Raw genomic sequence first — 14499 nt, 5'->3', positions numbered from 1 at the left:
CGGCGCGCCTATCCGAGTCCAGGAAGCAGCGCATTGGCGCTCTAAGCTAACCTGGTGCGTCCATTCTCAGTTTAAATAGTTTATACTTATGTTTTCTATTTAATAGAATGCATAAAGGTTTTATTTTTTTACGAAGCCCCTATGTTTTATCAGGTTACACGTCGTAGATAATTTATTCAGTAAATATACAAAACAAATCACACAAGCTTAAGCAACTCCGTAACTTTGGCTTGAGCAGAAATAGGTGTGCTTTCGTTGATACAGAAATTAATTCAGCCAAATATGAGTGAAAAACAAAATATTACTTGCAGCAGTTTGCCCATAATTCAAGGAAGCACGGAGGTATTGTTCAAAGCTGTCTCACACTTCTCTCGGTAGCGACAAATTTATAACTGATGCTGATGAAATATTAATGCAACCCAGAAAAGAAAGGTTGCATAATGTCCTTCTTTTGAAATAAATGAAAATAATATTAGAGGTCAGTCCTACTTCGGTGTTAAACGTTGTCACCATTACTGCAATCGTAGTCTAAAAATAATGGCAACTGAGATGGTTGTAAAAATTCAAAAAAATGTGAAACACAAATTGGACCTCTACTAGCATCATAAAACAAAACAAAAAATCCTTCTGAGCACCACTTCGCCATAGCAGCAAAAGATGATAATCATAGAGGCTAAAGATGGTATCAGTGTTGTTTGTTGACATACATCAAATTTGGTATTGACAGTATATAGCATTGTCACTCAGATTAGAGCACCAGATGAGTGGATATAAACAATAATGTTAAAATTAGCTTCGAGATGATAAACAAATGACGAATGCTACTTATGGGAAAGTAAATAGAAAGTTACAGGCAGTCCGCTTGAAACAAATAAAATGAAGAAAAAGGGCGATAAGGAAAAATAACAATCAAAGCTTCCTACGAACGTTGTTTTAGTTTACTGGACTACCTTTATAAGAATCAATTGCTACGAAAATTTTAATTCTCCGATTTTCCTGCTGCTGCAAAATACTTTACAAAGTGAAACGGTTTGACTCGGCAGTTGTTAGATCATTATCTGCTCAAGTTGCGTCCTTTTCCTTCCCATGACAATGCAGATAATGAGCAGCCACCAGAATAAACTCTAAAATGCTGAATTCTTAATTTTCAAAGTTTTTGAGGGACAGATTGTTTTGCCAAGTTACTCTGACTGAGTTAGCTAAACCCTCTAAAATTTCGTCTGTCTTTCCACAGTGTGTCACTCCACCCATTCTCGTTAATACAAGAAAATTCCGTCTCAAGCGTCTCTCCCTTGCGTTTTCCCAGCCATATGGTGCTGCTCATTAGATAATTTATGTGATTTTACCTTATTGCCCCGATGCCCTCCCTGTCGCCACAGTAGACGGTTCACTATAGAATGGAACGTCTGTAGATCGGATGTATACTTTATGTGTGATATCGAATGTTAACTGTTTGTGTACCATATTTTTTGACGACAGACGGGAGGTCAACGCAGCACTTGCCTAAAGGAGAGTGGAAAAACGCCTAAAATCCGTATATGACACAGCAACGGCCGTTGAACAAACAACTGAAATAAATATAGTTACGTCCTCCTGGCAAAATCAAACGAAACAGCAAGCGCATACAACTAGATATGAGTGGGTTCCAAGCTGGTTTGATTCTGGCATGTATCTTCGAAAAGTATTCTATTACACTAACATTTGGGCAAGTTTCGGAAGAAAACTAGAATTCACAATCGCATACCTGGCACAGCCCAGCTAGAAGAAACATCCCTGGAAACACTATAAAAAAAAACAAAGAAATTTAGATCAAATTGACGATATCTAAAATGAGGCATTAAAGAGGTACGATGATCTTCGACAAGAGTCCAAAAATCACGAAACTTCTTGCTAAATTATAAACTGACAGGTCTTTGTTCCAACTGAGTACATTTCGCTTTCGTGTGTGGGAAAAGTCTCATCCGGGAACATAAACAATTGGAACACAACAGCGTGACGACCAGCGCGAAAAAGAAACACAAGTATTTTCCATGTCAACAGCCATACCTCTGTAGAAGGCCCCTAGTCGATTTTCACCCACGTCAGGCGTATAATATTGAGAACATTCCATATCGATGGCATGTAGCCCGAGTTGTGCCATGTATTTGTCACTGACAACCATTGCCTCGGTGGCAAGGAGGATAAGGTGCGTGGAACGCTGCGTTATCTGCCATGACATCTCAGGACATGTCTTCACTATGTTCCGGGTATGATTCATCTTCATTAGGTGATAAGTGTCACGTGCGGTAGAAGACATGTTACAACGCAAATCTGCATGGATATAATCATATTCGATTGAAAAAGTCTTGAAGCGCTGGGGGGAAGTAGAAATAAGCGTTACTAGAAAGACGGCAATCGGGGCTGCTGACAAACCAGTCTGACGACGGGTCCACAACTTTAGCCTCGTGCTGACATAGAGAATAGCGGCTCTGACATGTACATGGACAAGACCAAGACTTCCTTCACGAGGGAGAAGAGCCGCGCTCACGAAATAGCCAAATGCAGCCAGCAGACTGTTTGCCATCGCCTTCAGCATTGATAAGATGTGCGACTAACGCGGTATCCCAGACGCCGGATGAGAGTTGACAAAATCAGAAAAGCTCGCAGCAAATCAGAATGGAAGCTCGTGCAGATCACTGGAAGAAGGCGTACATGGAGGTAATTCACAACCAAGTGATCATATCCATCGACTGCAGTGGAGCCACACTTCCTTCCAGGAGACCCCTGACAAAGTGCAATGCCTATCAAATTAATATCCACTAGTTAAAACTTTCGGGATGGGAGGCCGTGGTCGCTCTATAAAACTACTTGTTCCTGATGTTTCGTTGCCCCCTGCGGGCAACATCTTCCGAGGTGAGTGTACGACTGACTGAAAGGCAGCGGAGGTCCCATTTATACAGAGCGCATAGAGGGCACCACCATATGTCACGTGAGGTCGACTAACTTCATTATTCTCGATTGAAGGTAATCGATTGTCACATCCTTGGTGCAAAGTATACCGCCATATCTTATCTAACTTTAAGCTTTCCTCTTTTATTTTAAAATTATTGGGGGGTTTCTGATTCTCTATAGCTTCTCTATACATGCGTACATAATAATGCGATGTCCTGGCTAGCACCTAGTCTCACTAAAGTCTATTTTATGATCACCGTCTTTAAAAACATGTTCCGCTACAGGTGATTTGTCGGTATGTCCCAGTCGACAGTTCCTTTTATGTTCGATTATGTGGGTATCGGCACTGCATTTCATTGTTCCAGCATAAACCTTCCCACAGCTACACTTAATTTTATACACCCCAGGAGTTGCTAAGAGGTGTCGAGCGTCTTCTTGGTGGGCCTAAGGCCTCCACGACCTGGCAGCCAATCGTTGACTCACCTCGGAAGATATTGCCTGCAGTTGGCAACGACACGCCAAGAAGTAGTTTTACAGAGCGACCACGGCCTCTCAGGCCGGAAGTTTTAACTAATGAATGGTGATTAGTATCCACTGTCTGCAGCATTTCCATATCGAGTGATACGTTCCAGCGCCTCACATACACACACGCACGCGCACACACACACACACACACACACACACACACACACACACACACACACACACACACCTCATCCTTCGACATATACAAAAAGGCCAGATTATCCGTATATAGCCGACAGATAAATGTATATCCCCAGTTACCCGGCTCTACGTTCCATATTGTTGGGGGTTTAATAACAATGGCATTTAGAATCATGTCATACTCTGGGTGGTTAATTAACTTCATATATGCCACGCTGCTCGTTATGGATATGCGTATGCCAACAAGGTAGCTATATTCAATCTTAACATCGTCTCTGAGAAATTGTTCACGTGATTTCAGATGTGCATATTCACGGGAAAAACTGATCTTCAGTATTGATTTACAGGAGGAGGCCATTCTCCTTTGAAGGGAAATGTAGCGCACGAAAACACCTGAAGCACACAAACAGTCTTGTGCATGGTCTCCACGGTAAGGATGTAAAGACTTCTGTACCACTACACTGCCGAAGGTAGAATGTATTAAGAGATATCAGTAGTTCAGAACACGATTCCCAGTGATATGGTAAACTGCCATTGGCTTCTGTACTTCCACTAAATGACCGAATTTACAGTTTATGCATCAGTCTGTCATTACTTCCAATTTATTCAGAGATGTTGAAGAGATTTGACTTTTAGTCAAACGCATCCCAAGTAAGTGGTACTGAATTCCACATTATACACTAATTCAATTAGTTACACGTTCGGGAATATTTAAAAAGAAAGAAAGATTTCAACGGAAATTTGTGGGTCTCTTACACTTACTCTACTCATTGTCTGTTGCCGATATCGAGAGTACATAGCTTTTACGACATCCTAATCAGATTTCAGCCGTAATCCATGAACAAATTGTTTTACGCATTGCCTGCAACTCATTTTTCTTATTATTGTTCCATTTCGCCTGATCTTCGACCGATCAGTGGTTTCACATATCTATACTGCCGGAACCGCGACAACGTCTCATTAATTTACAACGTTTAGCGTGTGTCTATAAATAAGCTGTTTATAAGCATTGTGTTTAACTATTTGTGGAATGTGTTCCTGTAACGGGGATGAAACTGCCTCTTGTGGATAACCACCACTGACACTCACACTCAGCCTTTAGTTCTACTGGCCAGCTAACGTTAATACCATTGATGGATTTCATCCGGGGCTGTCTAGTCTCGTTTCCACCTCAGTTAACGCTTTGTTCTACACTTTACGAGCTAGTCAGTCTTTACCGTTTGCTGTATGTTATACACCAACAGTAGGTACAAAACTCACGTCTTTGTAGCAAGAGGGGAGACATAGTGGTTAATAAACAGTACTGCGAGTAAGAGTCGAAAGCAATTCTGAGTCCCTATGGTACTTCCGTTCACTCGTGTATTTCACAGCGAATTTTCAAGCCGCCATTGTTTGACGCTCCTAGGGCGGCTACATTTTTGTGACTGTGATGAACGTGAGTATGTACACTTATTTCTATTGCCATTGCGGAGTCATGTGACATTTAACTCAAGAATTTAGCATTAAGTTTGGTGCTCGGAATGACTGAAACGATGACTACTACATTAACTCCACATCTCTACAATTCTTCTTTAGTTTGATGCCGTTACCTATCTAAACACTGCAACTGTAATGTAAAATTTGTCATGCAAGTGTCTCTTTTGTAGATTCTAATTTCGCAGGATCCCAACAATAATCGATGTTGTCATCGTTGTAACACATTTTATGTCTCTTATATATAAATATATTATAAATAAGTATAGCTCCCAGCTTAACTTAAAGGTAGAGAGTCGATAAACCTGATTTTCTTCTGCTAGAAGCAATCAGAGCTTTTTATGGTAGCCGGTATCGGTCATGTAAAAGACACCTGTCGGTGGACTCGGTTCATTATATCCCACATAAGGTTTATGGTTTCTACAGCAGGTTAATGTGGGGCCTAAACGGGTCACGATTGAAAACATGTTTTGTGTTGTCGGTAAAGAACATAAAATTACAGCACAATCGTTGATTTGACTAAAACATTGACACTTTCCATACATTTAATACATGACGATTTCTTGTGGCAGTAGTGTGACAGTTTACAATAAAAGAAGTAGCAGGCATGCCATGACGATAACTTCATTTTCAGGCGATTATGAGGTACGAATAAACAGGCGAACACAGAATCTTCTGCTGAACCTATATCAATATCATTCAGACTATCATTTGTGTAAAGCACGATATGCTTTATGCATTATAGATGGCAGGTAATATTTTTATCAACAAAACAAGTATCCCTTCTGTCTGTTCGCGTCTGTAGTAATTCCCTCTAATCATCACTAAACAGAGCGTTTCACTAAAACTGTAGGAGATGGAGTACCATAGAAGCACATTGAGGAAGAAAGGGCTCTTACAGCATTCGGCTGACGGTATTTTGGAACAGGAATGTAAATAGTAACCAGAATTTCTGAACTGTATTGATGCCTGTCTAGTTCATTACCGTATTCACTGAGTGATGTGGCGTGGCATCATTGACAGTGACTTCGACAAGAACACAAATAATTAGTGTGAAAACTACATTAAAAGTAAAACTCCAGAGTCTGCGTGCTAATATTTATTGGTAACACCGAATTCAACTCAAGGGTTTGGTCGCTTGGTGGTAAAATGGAACTAAAACTAGCATATAGTTCGTTTTCAGGTAAAAATAGGAGTTTAATTAAATACTTCTCTAACCAAAAGTTAGTGACGTACCTACCCTGACCCGTATTTTCGTGATAATATAGAACTGTAACAGATTAGTTTATTGACAGACACATGCAGTCTGTAAGAGACTTTCCAAATAGTGTTTTCACTTATTAAAATTTGTTCCCCTTTACCTTGTATTAATATTAAAGTTTTAGTGCACCACTTTGACAGTAGTGTTCAAAGAGCAAGAAGTGTCAAAATGACTACGTTTATATTTTTCTCTCCTTACTTACTGGTCTACACTGCTACGTTAGATCCCTGTTGTGCTAGGAAGTTGGGCGGCCAGTATCTCAAAGTATCTGTAAATTACAGTCATAGAACCGAAGAATGCGTACTTCAACGTGACATACCGAATGTAATAAAAGTACTAATGATAACAACAAGTCGTTTTGCAACATGTGGCAGTCGTTATAGACTAATGAAGATACGTAGTACTTCCTCGAGAGTCTTCGAGCGTGATGCTACCGCACGAGACTGACTGAGGACATAATATAAATACAAACATGTTTACCTAGGACTTCTCAAAAGTAAAATGAAATTTGTATGAAATCTTATGGGACTTAACTGCTAAGGTCATCAGTCCCTAAACTTATACACTACTCAACCTAAATTATCCAAAGGACAAACACACACACCCATGCCCGAGGGAGGACTCGAACCTCCGCCGGTACCAGCCGCACAGTCCATGACTGCTGCTCCCCAGGCCGCTCGGCTAATCCTGCTCGGCCTCCTCAAAAGTATTTCGTCCAGTTTCAACCACGGTGTCCATTCTGCTATGGTGGTTAAGAAACTCAGATTGCATGAGATAGTCTCCGCTTCTCCACGTCATCATCTTGTTTTACCTTTTTAATAGTTTGATGGAAGTGTGAGCAAATTAAAATAAATGGTTCCGTCAACATGCCGGCGATGTATTTGTATCTTCAAATAGGTTTCGAATAGTCTTACTATCGACAGTAGTGGTATATTTTTGGCTATCTGATCGTGTGCTGTCCTCTGATAAGTGTCAGGCAAGATATCTATAAGGAGACAGATATTCCAGAAAAATAATGCAGTATGTGGAAACTGTAAAACTGCGTAATGTGGGACAAATACAACTGGGCATTGCGTCAATATCTTGCGATGGGAACGAGACCGGTAAAGTGAGACTACTGAGAAGTACGATTTGTCGTCTCCTATTTGGCTGCTCAGAGCAAGCCCTTAAAAGTGAGCACTGCTTTTCCTTGCCTCTGGTTGCCTGTAATCTAGGGTACATATTCCAGAACGGCCTGACACGAAGAGGTGGTTTCAGTCTCGGCATGAACGCACGTCGATAAAGACGTGCATATTGCGAGAAAATGTTTTATTCTCCGTCAAGTGCGTGCCATTATTTTCATAGCGCTTGTGGTAAGATACGGTACACGGTGCTCAATGGGAAGTAAGAAAAATAGTATGGTAACAAAAATAATTAATTATTCATTGCCAGTACCTCAGAAGACTATTGGCGCCTTAGCGAGAATCATAGCGGTCAAAGTGAGTGTCATCAACCGATCGACGGCCGTGAAATGACGGGATGTTACAAACAGTCGACATATTCACAGTTTCGCCAGTGTGGAGTGGAGATGTTGCAGGCGGTTCATTTGTAAGTTTACAGTCCTTCCCTAATAGTCACATTGAAAACCATCAAAATATTCCATTTTACTAATACAACGCTTTGTATAAGCAGTTCCCACAACTAAATAAAACCATTGCGTCATCTCCGGTTTTTACATAGAGAACCAAGTTTCATGAGTGAAAGCAGGTTTACAGCTGGTCTCTTGGGTGGCACATCACAATAAAATGGAATTCGGTCACCAGACGAATATTTGAAACGAGAACACACACGAACGCAAAGTATTTATCGTTAACGATAAGGGCGTAACACAACAAATATCGAAATGTCAGCATTAGGGGTTGCCTATGGTACCATCGAATTCCGGAAATATTATCAGTCGGTTGCAGCCATTAAAAGACCGGAAAAAAGAGGTGACGCGCGGTGGCGGAGTGGGGATTGCTGATGTTTCATTCTGGAACGGAGCCAAATATTTTGCTGACACTCGTCAGCGTAATTTAATTAATATTATCACAGAACCAAAGTTATTCCTAAATAGCAGTACGTTCTGTAATTTCTCATGCGTGGCAGACTTTAATTTCATAACGAGCTGGGAATAATATCGGAATGTATGCAACTGTACCTCGAAAACGCGCAAAAAAATACGTCAAAGTAAGTTTACACCTCAATTTCCATGTCAGAATTGAAAGAAGATTGGATTTCCATTGGCTTCACAATGGTCGTATATGAATATGACCGTGTCTGCTCATGAGACGTTCTTTTGAGCAGATTTTGTTTTAGCACCTTTCTCTACTGTTGCTGCAGATTTTTCAAGTTTAATTTGTTTTGGTGCCCTGATGTTATAGATATGATACGATTACATTCCACAGATACCAAAGTATTTAAATGTAGTAATCATATATTAACAACAAAAGTTACATGTTGGTATATATCCTGCTAACAAACCTCTAACAACAATACTAGTTCTTGTACCATTTGCTTTTATGTACAGGAAAAATACTTGCATTCTGTTTATTTACTGTAGCTTTCACGCTGCAGAATTCATTTTCATAAAACGCACATTGTGAGGAACTGTGGCAGTAACTGGTGCGGTTTCTTTCATGTAATAAACGCTTTGTAGGTACAGATCTACGCATTTTTCTGCTCCGAATAGTATTCGAGAGATGTTAGTTCCAAATGAGATTTACTGAAATTTAGCTCTTAGGGAAGTGGCGGCAGCACTAAGGAAAGAGAAACAAAATATAGCATATGTTCGTCGACACAACTAAAACGGAAGTTTTCACCCAGTAGCGAAACAACAACTGAAACGGAATATAGAAACTGCTTAACATCTGTGTGCTCCATAGAGCAGCAAAATTATAGATTTCTAGAGAGAAGAAATGAGATTTTTAAAATAGGTAAACTGAACCTAACGTCTGCGAAATCCATTTAAGTCTTCACTAACATCATTATTAGTATCTGTCTTCATATGCAGAAATCTGTCTCACGATAATTGAAAACAGACCTTAACCTGATTGTTAGTGAAGGTAAATACGCAATTAATAACTCTAACTGGTCACTGTTTACGCAGTTGGTATCTTTCTTGGCGACATATTACTGTCCAAGTCAAGGGCACAAGAACATAAAATCGAGTTTCAATAGCCAAGCGAGATTACTCCAGTTCTAGACAACAGTCTTTCGCCTCGTGTGTTATGTGAAGTTTTGAGAGAGTATGCCAGAAGAAGGTCAGGTCTGAGATTGAATGCTGATGACAGTATTAAGATACGCGTCTCCTCAGCCATTAGTAGATGAGCGAGAAGTTGTGGGTTCGAATTTTCGTCTTTCCATCCAGATTTAGTTTTCTGCCTCGACCTCTTCACTGGTACATTCAAGTGGACTATAGTTGCCAATTTTCCCCAGTATTGTTCAACTGAAAATGATTTCCATCCTAACAACCTTGTGTTGTATGATATCTCTAAACGTTACTACTGACTTACTTTGTCTAACACGTGCTTAGGGTGCTGCTCATCACCAACGGTAACGAAATGTTACTTTTCGCGCACATGATGTGTAGTTGATAGAATACATGACTGAATTTCTAAGTAATTTGGACGTAAACACGTTGCCAAATTTAGTATGCAGTTACAGCGGCTCTAACCCAGCACATTATGGAGTTTGTCTGACCTTGGGTGACAGATTCGGTTACGTCGTTCTGTGCAGCTACACTCAATGCCTGAGATTATTGAGCAACGACTGGTGAACGATGGACACCTGTCTTTCAGAAATCCTCGATCAGATGCTTTCAGTGGGTTGTAGATCTGGCCAACGTGCTGGCTGGGCAGGTCAGGGCAGCAGTGGCAAGATGCGGTCTTGCTGTACTGTTTAGGAACAATTTCACAGAACTGTCGGCCTGCTTAGCTGGGAGGTAAGGTGCTTGCCTCCTATGCCAGCGGGCTTGGGTTCGTTTTAAGGCCGGGTAGGGGATTTTTCCCCGTTCGTGGACTGGGTGTTGTCCTCGTCATCATTTGATCTTCATCCGGCGCGCAAGTCCCCCAGTGTGGCGTCGAATGAAAGAAGACGAATGGGGCCTCCCGGCCAACGATGCCATACGCTCATTTTTTTTCAGAGTGACTTACAAGATGGTGCACAGCCACCGGTCTTAACAGGTCACGAATGCAAAAGCTGCTGTTTGAGTTACCGCTCTGCGGGGAAAAAAGTCATCGTGCCGTATGCCTAAATGCACCTCATACGACTGGCGTTCAGTCAGCAAAACAGCACAATTTATGTTGGAAGCAGGTAGGTTTTATTCAGTATTCCGATACACCATAATATTCCGTACTCGTTTGGCTACAAAATCCTTTTTTCCAACATAATCTCCGTTCAATGCGACGGCCTTACGTCTCCTTACTGGGAGAGCCTGTATCTCCGCATGGTACCATTCCACTGGTCGATGTCGGAGATAACGTCTTGCTGCATCACTAACAACTTCCCCATTATCCATTTACTGCTTTTCACGGAGTGCAGCGTTCATTGGGCCAAACAGATAGAAGTAAGAAAGTGTGAGATCCTGGCTGTAGAATGGATGAGGAAGAACAATCCACTGAAGTTTTGTATGCTCTTCGCGGTACACGTTCTTGTGTAACGCCTTGCGAAGTTGTTTTGCTCTTTAGGGGCGACGAAAGAGCCTACGTCATTTCTTTAGTTTCCTGATAATACCACAGTACATATCAGAGTTGATCGTTGCGACGGGAGACGTAACACAAGGAGCCCTTCAGAGTTCCAGAAGACCGTCGCCATGTGTTTACAGGCTGAAGATGCGGATACTTTCTTTCGTGCGGCGCCGCTCGATGGATTGCCTCTGCGTTTCCGTTTCGAAATGATGACCCCGTGTTCCATCGCCTGTGACAAAGTTCGACAAAAAATTGTCCCGATCAGCCACGTAGCGCGCAAGCAATTTCACTCAAATGGTCCTTTGTGGATTGGCGACGTACCCAGCGGGCACACGGCTTTGAGTACCCCAACTCCTGGACGAGTGCCTCAGCACTACCAAGAGAGACGTCCAGCTGAGCAGCGAGACATCTGATCATGAGACTGTCAGTACGTTCCACCGCTGCAGAAATCAGAGCTATGTGCAACCGACCGGCACGCGGACCGGTTCGTGCGACTTTGTTGAGATGACAGACGCCTAGCCCAACGATTCACCGTACTTTGTGTACTACCAAGCTCCGTAGACATGCTGCAAGCGCGGTGCTCTGATTTCCACCAAAGGGAACTAAGTGAAAGCACTCTGCTTGGGACGCCCCTCCTTTGTAGTCATCATTTTGAAGGCTATGTGCAGTACCACCACGTTCTTGCAATGGCTGAGCTTCGATATGTTCATTAGTTTCAATTAAGGGTTTTCGTGTAAAAAATACAGGGTAAGACAAAAATGACTTTACAACTTGGAATGACATAGAAGTTTTGAGATAATTTACAGAATCGGTAGCTGTATCATTTTGTAGCAAACAACCTCCACTTTCGCGCAAAAGTATCAAGGCTCATATTGGTTTGATGTGACTTTTCTATGTGATGCGGCAAACATCTCACAGATAATCGATTTCTTTTTACATTAGTTGTAGAAAATCTGGCATCACTTCTGCTACTGGATCTTAGATTCAATTTTTCATGTCTGCTGAATTGTTTTTTGGGAAAAAACAAACACACGATCTTTAATGAAACTGCAGAGAGAGACAGCCAGTGGTGTAAAGTCTGGGAAGCGAAGTAGCAATGTGATTAGACCTTCACAGCCAATCCACCGTCCTGGGAAGTGATTATCGTGGAAACCACGACCTTCTGTGTAGAAATGAGGCAGTGCACCTTGTTGCTGGTGGTAAACCATCCCATTTCGGTCATCTACATCGATGTTTGGAATGCTCCGTACCAGTGAAAGTAGCCATTTTAACCGAGAACTAAGCTGGTGCTCCTGGTACTGATGCACTACGTGAATTAAAGTTGAGGTCCTTTGCTACAAAATAACACATCTACCGATTCTCTTTCTCAATAAATTTCTGTGTCATTTTTAACTCACCCTGCATTTGTGCCCAGAACTGTCCTGTGACGAGCAATTTGTTTTGCTTCTTGGGTGGGGCTTACAGTGGAATGAAACTTTTAAAACATACCAACGATGCCTTCGTTGCAATGTCGTCTCTTAGCAATTTTAGATGGAACTCAAGGAAAATTTCGTGCTTTATTACATGTCAAAATGTATTTTGCTTGCCTTGATGGATTGGTTGTCGAAGGAGTAGTTCTTCGAACCGGGTTTAAATCGGAACAGCTATCTTACGTGCTTTCAGAGTAGTGCAGGAGACGCCTGCAGTCGCTGAGATGGGAGACTCAGTCAGCAGAATTTTCGGAAGACGTGACAAGCAGGGAAACTGCTGTGTTCCCATTGCGGGCTTCATAAGGGGGATAGTGGACTCTCCATAAATCTGCGCACACTATGGTAATTAGGAATGATACACCACTCCCTATAATATTTAATAATTGCACTTGAAGTCATGGAACCTTTTCTTGTAAGTTTCCAAATTGGGTTAAAAATGTTGTTGTGTTATTACGTGCAGTAGGTGGTGGTTAGAGGGCGGTCCGTGGGGTTTGGGGATGACCCTGAGGAGCCGTTGTGTCAGAAACATGTCTACCATGATCTAGGTACTGCACTTCTTAGCTGGGAAACCTGAAATACCGCCCATATCTCTTTAAGTTGTTCAGTCACCACAAAAAGCAGCGAGTCATTCACCGTTCCCCGCGGACAGAAGACAGGTCCAACAGAATCTGTATGCAGATTATTACCGGAAGTTTTGAGTTTCTTAGAATGACTCCATGAGTAGCAAAAGAGTTCTTTAGGACTGTAAGTTAAATGTGCTTGATTTTAAATGTGGCACCTTCGCTCTAGGTTTAGTGGATCTGCAGTTGTGACATTCGTAGAAAATTGTATGATGTAACCAATATGTAATTCTACTGAAATCAGAACGACTTTACTTCATCCTATGAGTGATTCGAGGATAAAGTCATCGTTATCACCAGATGAAAACCAATTTGTACACAGCTGTTCTTGGCGACAAGAATCTTAGATTTCTTGCAGCAGCTTGTGAAGAAGGCGAGAACTTAATTAGAAAATGATAAACGAATGAGTCAGAGTATCTAAGGTGTGACGTACTACGTGATTAACACTAACTTGGGACTAACAGTGGACATTCCATTTGGAAGAAGCAGTGGGTGAGAATCGTTATTCAAGGTTAAAAAACAACTGTAATTTCAGTACCCATTATAAAACATACAGGACAAAGATGGGGTTTAGATTTGCACTTGTTACAAAACCTAATTGCCTTTTTAGTTAATTTTCTAGCTGCACTGCACACGAATGTTTTTTATGTTTCTCTTGGAACGTTCAGATCAATATCTTCGCACTTTATTCTCCTTTCCTTCCTTTATTTACTACTGGCATTTGAATAATTTTGTATCAACTCTTAATACCTTGTGAGTGCATCTACCAACTGTTTCCGAAATATTGCATTTGATATTTTCCGTCCCAACACGTGTAGAAATATATGTAATATATCCACAAGAACGATGAAATGCTAAATTTTGATACAATTTTACTGCCTTCTCAGTTGATTTCTGTATGAAGTCATAGGATCAGAAAGGCAAATAGCACTTTTTTCCTTACTGTATTCAGTAATAATTTTTGGTTTTCGATAAACCCCTCTTTGCTCGTCACGTTTTCCAATCCACTTCTGTGTTTGGTAGAAAAACGTCTATTTTATCTTCCCGTGTCAGGGCCGTAATTCCCTGACTACTCACTTTCGGATTCACTATCCCTTGTTTCAGTTTAATCGTTAAAATGACTTTGGGAATACATTTACTATTTAGTTGAAGGATGCCAAATAAAAATCTGTTAATTGCTTGCCAAATTTACACTGATATACCAATTAGTGGTACGTAATATACGGTCTTTATTGAATACATCACAACTTTTCTTGGTGTAGTATTTTTTGGCATGTACTTTGCCAGTGTATGTTCTAAAACAGTAGCAGTATCCGTTATCGCAGCACAATTCATAAACTTTGATGACAACTGTGTGTCCCTTTTGTTTCAAA

Source organism: Schistocerca piceifrons, chromosome 3 (assembly GCF_021461385.2).
Source record: "Schistocerca piceifrons isolate TAMUIC-IGC-003096 chromosome 3, iqSchPice1.1, whole genome shotgun sequence".
Taxonomy (NCBI): Eukaryota; Metazoa; Arthropoda; class Insecta; order Orthoptera; family Acrididae; genus Schistocerca; species Schistocerca piceifrons.
Note: the sequence above shows the minus strand (reverse complement) of the source record.